The sequence below is a fragment of the Eriocheir sinensis genome, unplaced genomic scaffold (assembly GCF_024679095.1).
Source record: "Eriocheir sinensis breed Jianghai 21 unplaced genomic scaffold, ASM2467909v1 Scaffold1284, whole genome shotgun sequence".
Classification (NCBI taxonomy): Eukaryota; Metazoa; Arthropoda; class Malacostraca; order Decapoda; family Varunidae; genus Eriocheir; species Eriocheir sinensis.
This window is the reverse complement of record NW_026110611.1, coordinates 50,615-60,611: the sequence shown is the minus strand read 5'-3', so window position 1 is coordinate 60,611 and position 9,997 is coordinate 50,615. Positions and strand designations below refer to the sequence as shown.

General features: G+C 45.6%; 1 long non-coding RNA gene across 1 annotated transcript; it reads left to right on the top strand.

Annotated features, from left to right (window-relative positions):
• The first annotated feature begins 287 nt into the window (after positions 1 to 287).
• LOC126989742 (uncharacterized) lies at positions 288 to 8,955 on the top strand. The gene is made up of 3 exons (XR_007743663.1): positions 288 to 601; positions 7,087 to 7,140; positions 7,993 to 8,955. It is a non-coding gene; the product is annotated as an uncharacterized LOC126989742 (long non-coding RNA).
• Positions 8,956 to 9,997: the final 1,042 nt, after the last annotated feature.

Below are 9,997 nucleotides of genomic sequence, written 5' to 3'. Positions count from 1 at the left end.
TCTGACACACACACACACACACACACACACACACACACACACACACACACACTACTTCACTAATATATTAGGCCTATATATTATTATTATTATTATTATTATTATTATTATTATTATTATTATTATTATTATTATTAATGTTGCTATTTTCATCATGTACTTGTAGCAGTAGTAGTAATAGTGGTAGTAGTGGTAGGTACCAATATTACCGGTACCAATGACTACGGAACCGGTACCTATTCTGAGTGGGCCTGCTATCTCCTATACATGGTACCGATAATTGCATACCGGTACCCAAACCAGAACCAATACGCCAATACTGGTTTTTATACTCCATTAATGGTTCCCAAACTAGAACCAACAATTCAATACCGGTATCAAAACACCAGCAGGTCCGATACCAAAACAAGTACCAATAATCTGTTATCGGTACCATTAAAACAAGTAGTCCTTCAAGATGGCGGACTGGCAGACGGGACAAAACGAAGCGGAGAATTATAAAGTGATTTCCTCGGTTTATTCATGGTGAAGGAGGCTGTTACTGTCTGCCTGGCACTTGGCACTCTTCACCGTTCTGCTTTCCGCCTGGAGTGCCACGGGGGTAAGCCTGGGCGGAGATATAGGCTGTTTTATAGGCCTGTGTGGCTGACATCCCCCTTCTAATTCTGGCGGCCGTGTTTTAAGGCGTGTTTTTTTTGTCTGTTACGGATGTTTTATTTGTGGGGGGAAGGCTGTGGGCGTGGGGGGTGAACTCCAACCATGGGCGTGTGGCAGGGTGGGCGAGGTGGGCATGGGGGTGAATTCCAATCATGGGCGTCTGGCAGAGTGGGCGGGGTGGGCATGGGGGTGAATTCCAACCATGGGTGTGTGGCAGGGTGAGCATGGGGGGTGAATTCCAACCATGGGTGTGTGGCGGGGTGGGCATGGGGGTGAATTCCAACCATGGGTGTGTGGCGGGGTGGGCATGGGGGGTGAATTCCAACCATGGGCGTGTGGCGGGGTGGGCATGGGGGGTGAATTCCAACCATGGGTGTGTGGCCGGGTGGGCATGGAGTGAATTCCAACCATGGTTGTGTGGCGGGATGGGCATGGGGGGTGAATTCCAACCTTGGGTGTGGGGCGGGGGGGGCATGGGGGGTGAATTCCAACCATGGGTGTGTGGCAGGGTGAGCATGGGGGGTGAATTCCAACCATGGGCGTGTGGCAGGGTGAGCATGGGGGGTGAATTCCAACCATGGGCGTGTGGCAGGTGAGCATGGTGGGGAATTCCAACCATGGGTGTGTGTGGCGGGTGGGCATGGGGTGAATTCCAACCATGGGCGTGTGGCAGGGTGGGCATGGGGGGTGAATTCCAACCATGGGCGTGTGGCAGGGTGAGCATGGGGGGTGAATTCCAACCATGGGTGTGTGGCGGGGTGGGCATGGGGAGTGAATTCCAACCATGGGCGTGTGGCGGGGTGGGCATGGGGGGTGAATTCCAACCATGGGCGTGTGGCGGGGTGTGCATGGGGAGTGAATTCCAACCATGGGTGTGTGGCAGGGTGGGCATGGGGAGTGAATTCCAACCATGGGCGTGTGGCGGGGTGGGCATGGGGAGTGAATTCCAACCATGGGGGTGTGGCAGGGTGTGCATGGGGGGTGAATTACAACCATGGGTGTGTGGCCGGGTGGGCATGGGGGGTGAATTCCAACCATGGGTGTGTGGCAGGGTGGGCATGGGGTGAATTCAACCATGGGTGTGTGGCGGTCTGGGCATGGGGGGTGAATTCCAACCATGGGCGTGTGGCAGGGTGGGCATGGGGGGTGAATTCCAACCATGGGTGTGTGGCAGGGTGAACATGATGGGTGAATTCCAACCATGGGTGTGTGGCAGGGTGAGTATGGGGAGTGAATTTCAACCATGGGTGTGTGTTAGGGTGGGCATGGGGGATGAATTCAAACCATGGGTGTGTGGCGGGGCGGGCATGGGGGTGAATTCCAACCATGGGTGTGTGGCGGAGTGGGCATGGGGAGTGAATTCCAACCATGGGCGTGTGGCGGGGTGGGCATGGGGGTGAATTCCAACCATGGGTGTGTGGCGGTATGGGCATGGGGGGTGAATTCCAACCATGGGCGTGTGGCGGGGTGGGCATGGGGGGTGAATTCCAACCATGGGTGTGTGGCAGGGTGGGCATGAGGGGTGAATTCCAACCATGGGTTTGTGGCGGGTGGGCATGGGGTGAATTCAACCATGGGTGTGTGGCGGGTGGGCATGGGGGTGAATTCCAATCATGGGCGTGTGGCGGGGTGGGCATGGGGGGTGAATTCCAACCATGGGTGTGTGGCTGGGTGGGCATGGGGTGAATTCAACCTTGGGCGTGTGGCAGGTGGGCATGGTGAATTCCAACCATGGGCGTGTGGCAGGGTGGGCATGGGGGGTGAATTCCAACCATGGGTGTGTGGTGGGGTGGGCATGTTAGTGGATTCTAACCATGGGTGTGTGGCAGGTGGGCATGGGGTGAATTCCAACCATGGTTGTGTGGCTGGGTGGGCATGGGGGGTGAATTCCAACCATGGGCGTGTGGCGGGGTGGGCATGGGGAGTGAATTCCAACCATGGGTGTGTGGCAGGGTGGGCATGGGGTGAATTCCAACCATGGTTGTGTGGCGGTGGGCATGGGGTGAATTCCAACCATGGGCGTGTGTGGGGTGGGCATGGGGGTGAATTCAAACCATGGGTGTGTGGCTGGGTGGGCATGTGGGGTGAATTCCAACCATGTGTGTGTGGCAGGGTGGGCATGGGGTGAATTCCAACCATGGGTGTGTGGTATGGGCATGGGAGTGAATTCCAACCATGGGCGTGTGGGGGGGTGGGCATGGGGGTGAATTCCAACCATGGGTGTGTGGCAGGGTGGGCATGGGGAGTGAATTCCAACCATGGGTGTGTGTTAGGGTGGGCATGGGGGTTGAATTGCAACCATGGGTGTGTGTGTGGGGTGGGCATGGTGGTGAATTCCAACCATGGGTGTGTGGTGGGTGGGCATGGGAGTGAATTCCAACCATGGGTGTGTGGGGTGGGCATGGGGGTGAATTCAACCATGGGCGTGTGGCGGGGTGGGCATGGGGTGAATTCAACCATGGGCGTGTGGCGGGGTGGGCATGGGGTGAATTCAACCATGGGCGTGTGGCGGGTGGGCATGGGGTGAATTCCAACCATGGGTGTGTGGCGGGTGGGCATGGGGGTGAATTCCAACCATGGGTGTGGGGGGGGGTGGGCATGGGGGGTGAAATCCAACCATGGGTGTGTGGCTGGGTGGGCAGGGGGGGTGAGTTCCAACCATGGGTGTGTGGCAGGGTGGGCATGGGGGTGAGTTCCAACCATGGGCGTGTGGCAGGTGGGCATGGGGGTGAATTCCAACCATGGGTGTGTGGCGGGGTGGGCATGGGGGGTGAATTCCAACCATGGGTGTGTGGTGGAGTGGGCATGGAGGGTGAATTCCAACCATGGGTGTGTGGCGGGGTGGGCATGGGGGGTGAATTCCAACCTTGGGCGTGTGGCGGGGTGGGCATGGTGGGTGAATTCCAACCATGGGCGTGTGGCAGGGTGGGCATGGTGGGTGAATTCCAACCATGGGTGTGTGGCTGTGTGGGCGTGGGGGGTGAATTCCAACCATGGGGGTGTGGGTGGGTGGGCATGGGGGGTGAATTCCAACCATGGGGGTGTGGCTGGGTGGGCATGGGGGGTGAATTCCAACCATGGGTGTGTGGCAGGGTGGGCATGGTGGGTGAATTCCAACCATGGGTGTGTGGCTGGGTGGGCATGGGGGGTGAATTCCAACCATGGGTGTGTGGCAGGATGGGCCCCCTCTCTCTTTCTCTTCCTCTTCACTCTCTCTCTCTCTCTCTCTCTCTCTCTCTCCTTCCATTCTCTCACGGCCTTTGGGAGTGTGGGGAATACAGCGGCAAACAGGAAATGTTTTTCAGTTATGTGGGTTGAAAAATACCCTAGATGTAGGGAAATTCTTTACATTTATCTTGATGTAGGGAAATTCCATACATTTAGCCATTGTTTGCCACGTATGGAAACCACGCAATATCACTCAGTCTCCATAGAAGAGGGAGTGAAGCCCCCAACCATTGTTGTCTCATTACCCTGCATGCTCTCCACACCTCCTTTACCCCATTTTGCTTAGGCTTGCACAACTGCTTTGTAGCCCATACTTAAAAAAAATGTGTTGATATATTTGTATGTGGTATATTATGCAGGGAACTGTTGACTAAAAGGACGGATTCAGCGGCCCTCGTCTAAAGCCTAATGCAATGGCTAGAATTATTATACTTAGAAATTTTTTTTTGGCCACCTTTGTCTGCTGATTACCCCACAAAAAAGACCAAATTACCCCACTTGGGGGTAATTTACCCCAGACCCCTGCGGGCCCCATTACAAGGTTACATAAAGTTAGGTTTGAGTAGTTTAAATATATTTGAGGGATTCTTTGCCACATGGACACATTGCAATTTCACTCAGTGTCCATAGAAAAGGGGGGGTGGAGAGGGGTGAAGCCCCCCCATTATAAGATTAGGTAAAGTTAGGGTGAAGTAGTCTAGATAATTATATTTGAGGAATTTTTTGCCACGTATGGAAACCTCGCACTTTCACTCAGTCTTTATTGCAGAGAGGCGGCCGAGAGGGGTGAAGCCCCCCAGTTAGAAGGTCATGTAAAGTTAGGTTGGAGTAGTTTGAATGGTAAATCTTGGGAATAGCGGCTCCTAGCGGGTGGTGTGCGTTTAGGGCACGGTGTGGTGGTAATTACAACATTTCCAGCAGGTACGACGGGGTTTTGACTAGTGGACAGGTGTGTTTATGTCACAAGGGTGTATATTTCCACGCCGGCCTCACAGTTTCTTCCAAGTCAATGGGCGATGAGACTGCAAGCTCCAGGGTGAAGAAAGGGAAGAGCCCGCGTGGAAATATACACCCTTGTGACATAAACAAGCCACCTGTCCGCTTGTCAAAACCAGTTGTACGTGCTGGAAATGTTGTAATTACCACCACACCGTGCCCTAAAAGTGCACCCGCTAGGAGCCGCTATTCCCAAGATTTACCGTTTGAATATATTAGAGGGATTTTTTGCCACGTTCAGAAACCTTGTTACTTCACTCAGTGTTTATAGCAGAGGGGGGGTCGAGAGGGGTGAAGCCCCCCGTTGGAAGGTTATGTAAGGTTAGGTTTGAGTAGTTTAAATATATTTGAGGGATTTTTTGCCACATACGGAAACCTCGCAATTTCACTCATTGTCCATAGAAGAGGGGGGGGTCAAGAGGGGTGAAGCCCCCCGTTAGAAGGTTATGTAAGGTTAGGTTGGGTAGTATAACCTGGTAGCAGCGACGGGCCAAATTTGTGGCTTTACCGTGTAGCAGCGACGGGCCAAATTTGTGCCATGATATAAACTCCAAAAATAGATGATACATAAACTGATCACAAATGCTTTGATATATACGTATTATGAAATGGTTTGTATGAGGGGTGATTTTTTCTCATTTTTCTCGCTTGGAGGGACCATTAAGAAACATGATCCCCGCTGCTACCGGGTTAAATATATTCAAGGGATTTTTTGCCACGCACAGAAACACGCAATTTCCCTCAGTGTCCTTAGCAGTGTTTTTACCAAGTACAGCTTGATCTTGGCGAGTCAGTGCCTTGACCCAGTGTTATATGTGTTCTCAATAGTATGCCATTTTAAATTTGCTCCTGTGTTTACAAAACTTTACCATGTACAGTATAGTAATTCCTATGTAACAGTTAGGGTCTCAGTTTTTGTCTTTAAGCTTACATGCATTAACCCGGTAACAGTGACGGGCCAAATTTGTGTCTTTACCGTGTAGCAGTGACGGGCCAAATTTGTGTCTTTACCGTGTAGCAGTGACCGGCCAAATTTGTGTCTTTACCGTGTAGCAGTGATGGGCCAAATTTGTGTCTTTACCGTGTAGCAGTGATGGGCCAAATTTGTGTCTTTACCGTGTAGCAGTGACGGGCCAAATTTGTGGCTTTACCATGTAGCAGTGACCGCCCAAATTTGTGGCCTTACCATGTAGCAGTGACGGGCTAAATTTGTGGCTTTACCATGTAGCAGTGACCGGCCAAATTTGTGGCTTTACCATGTAGCAGTGACGGGCTAAATTTGTGGCTTTACCGTGTAGCAGTGACCGGCCAAATTTGTGGCTTTACCATGTAGCAGTGCTTTACCGTGTAGCAGCGACAGGCTAAATTTGTGGCTTTACCGTGTAGCAGCAACGGACCAAATTTGTGGCTTTACCGTGTAGCAGCGACGGGCTAAATTTGTGGCTTTACCGTGTAGTAGCGACGGACCAAATTTGTGGCTTTACCGTGTAGCAGTGACGGGCCAAATATGTGGCTTTACCGTGTAGCAGCGACGGGCCAAATTTGTGGCTTTACCGTGTAGCAGTGACGGGCCAAATTTGTGCCAAGATATAAACCCCCCAAAATTGATGATACATAAACTGATCTCAAATGCTTTGATATATATTATGAAATGATTTGTGTGAGTGATGTTTTTTTCTCATTTTTCTCGCTCTGAGGGACCATTAAGAAACATGATCCCCGCTGCTACCACCACCACCGGGTTAAGAATACAATTTGTTGACAAGGAATCTATATTGTTCTTGGTTTAGAATGATATAGTTTATCAGAAATTGGTAGCCTCATTTTTGTACCCTTGATATCAATTCCAGTAGTAGTGAAATAAGCTAGTACTATCAAAGTCCAGCTAAGCCAGTGCTCCTTCCTCATATAGAATAACATTAGACTAGTGCATTGTATCCACAAACACTTTCCTCCCCAGTGTTGTTACCTTTAATTTGTTCTTCGTGGGTGTCTTTAATATTCCATCTCATATAATGTTCAGTACTTTCTCCATAAATGGAATGGTAGTGACTTTCGTCTGTTGAATGCTAACGTAGGTGATCTTTCAGTAAATTAGCAATGATCAAGTTTTTTATCCATCAACTTGAAGCAACCAATTTACCAATCATTTGTTGTGTTCTTCATTGAATTCACTGAACTTGCTCCTTTTCTTGCATTTTGCAGCCAACAGTGAGTGCCGGGCAGCTGACGGTGGACCTGGTGATTACCTGTGAGAAGGTGAGGCAGTATCTGAAGCACACACACACACACACACACACACACACACACACACACACACACACACACATGCATGCAAGCATACACTTAGCTTGGGACATTCCATGTACCTCCTGTGGTGAACTCACACCTTTGCCCTGTCTTCACACATGACTTGTTAATATCATGCTTTAAACCCATTATTGGTCTAATGTTTCAGTTGGTCCTTGGATGTAAGGCAAGTCTTGCTCAGCTCAGTGACATTGCACTGAAGAATGAGGCTTGTCCCTTGTTTGCTTGTGTCTCATACTCCATAAATCAGGAACTTGAGAAGCTGCTTCCAGTCTTGTCTCAGGTGACTGAGTTCCATGAGGGTTGATCCTTCACTGGTGACTTTGTGGTGTAAAAATTGTGATTAATTTGATTGTCATGAAATGCAAGGTGCATAATCAAGTCACTGGAGATGATTGTTAGCAAGATAGTCGATACTTTAGTTTTTAATGGAGAAAAGATTGAAGGACAGTGTAATTTAACGGTAAAGCTTGTATCAAATGTAACGCAAATACTCTGATATAAGTTTTCAATTGAGGGAAAGCTTGTAAATTCTCAGACCTGAATGAAGAATGAGTATGCATGTTTTAATGGGTGATCTTTCCCTAGATCATGAGATGTTATTTTTGTCTCCAAGGATCTGTTCCCATGCCTTTGGCCTTGCTCATGTACCTATATTTGCATGTCATTCTGTCCCCAGCAGTACAAAGCAAGAGTGGCAAATATGATATGATGGAGATATGACACCAACAAGAGAGAGTGTTATGTTAGATTAAAGATAATGGAAGCATGGTGCCAGTAACTGTGTTTTGTGCCCAACAGGTGGGCACCACCCAGCCCCTCTGACCACAGCAGCAAAGACCAGTGCCATGTCTTGCCTGCCCAGTGCCTTGCTGTCATGCAGACCCCCTCATAGAAGTGAGTGGCTTGGCCTTTACATGTGTGACTCTAGCTGTGTATGCCTTTGACAGTCTGTCATATCTCTAAATACATTCAGTTATCAATATATCTGTCTGTCATATCTCTAAATACATTCAGTTATCAATATATCTGTCTGTCATATCTTTAAATACATTCAGTTATCAATATATCTGTCTGTCATATCTTTAAATACATTCAGTTATCAATACATCTGTCTGTCATATCTTTAAATACATTCAGTTATCAATATATCTGTCTGTCATATCTTTAAATACATTCAGTTATCAATATATCTGTCTGTCATATCTTTAAATACATTCAGTTATCAATATATCTGTCTGTCATATCTCTAAATACATTCAGTTATCAATATATCTGTCTGTCATATCTCTAAATACATTCAGTTATCAATATATCTGTCTGTCATATCTTTAAATACATTCAGTTATCAATATATCTGTCTGTCATGTCTTTAAATACATTCAGTTATCAATATATCTGTCTGTCATATCTTTAAATACATTCAGTTATCAATATATCTGTCTGTCATGTCTTTAAATACATTCAGTTATCAATATATCTGTCTGTCATATCTCTAAATACATTCAGTTATCAATATATCTGTCTGCCAGTCTGTCATATCTCTAATAAATACATTCAGTTATCAATATATCTGTCTGTCATATCTTTAAATACATTCAGTTATCAGTATATCTGTCTGTCATATCTTTAAATACATTCAGTTATCAATATATCTGTCTGTCATATCTTTAAATACATTCAGTTATCAATATATCTGTCTGTCATATCTCTAAATACATTCAGTTATCAATATATCTGTCTGTCATATCTCTAATAAATACATTCAGTTATCAATATATCTGTCTGCCATATCTCTAATAAATACATTCAGTTATCAATATATCTGTCTGTCATATCTCTAATAAATACATTCAGTTATCAATATATCTGTCTGTCATATCTCTAATAAATACATTCAGTTATCAATATATCTGTCTGTCATATCTCTAATAAATACATTCAGTTATCAATATATCTGTCTGCCATATCTCTAAATACATTCAGTTATCAATATATCTGTCTGTCATATCTCTAAATACATTCAGTTATCAATATATCTGTTCATATCTCTAATAAATACATTCAGTTATCAATATATCTGTCTGTCATATCTCTAATAAATACATTCAGTTATCAATATATCTGTCTGTCATATCTCTAATAAATACATTCAGTTATCAATATATCTGTCTGTCATATCTCTAATAAATACATTCAGTTATCAATATATCTGTCTGTCATATCTCTAATAAATACATTCAGTTATCAATATATCTGTCTGTCATATCTCTAATAAATACATTCAGTTATCAATATATCTGTCTGTCATATCTCTAATAAATACATTCAGTTATCAATATATCTGTCTGCCATATCTCTAATAAATACATTCAGTTATCAATATATCTGTCTGTCATATCTTTAAATACATTCAGTTATCAATATATCTGTCTGTCATATCTTTAAATACATTCAGTTATCAATATATCTGTCTGTCATATCTCTAAATACATTCAGTTATCAATATATCTGTCTGTCATATCTCTAAATACATTCAGTTATCAATATATCTGTCTGTCATATCTCTAATAAATACATTCAGTTATCAATATATCTGTCTGTCATATCTCTAATAAATACATTCAGTTATCAATATATCTGTCTGTCATATCTCTAATAAATACATTCAGTTATCAATATATCTGTCTGTCATATCTCTAATAAATACATTCAGTTATCAATATATCTGTCTGCCATATCTTTAAATACATTCAATTATCAATATATCTGTCTGCCAGTCTGTCATATCTCTAATAAATACATT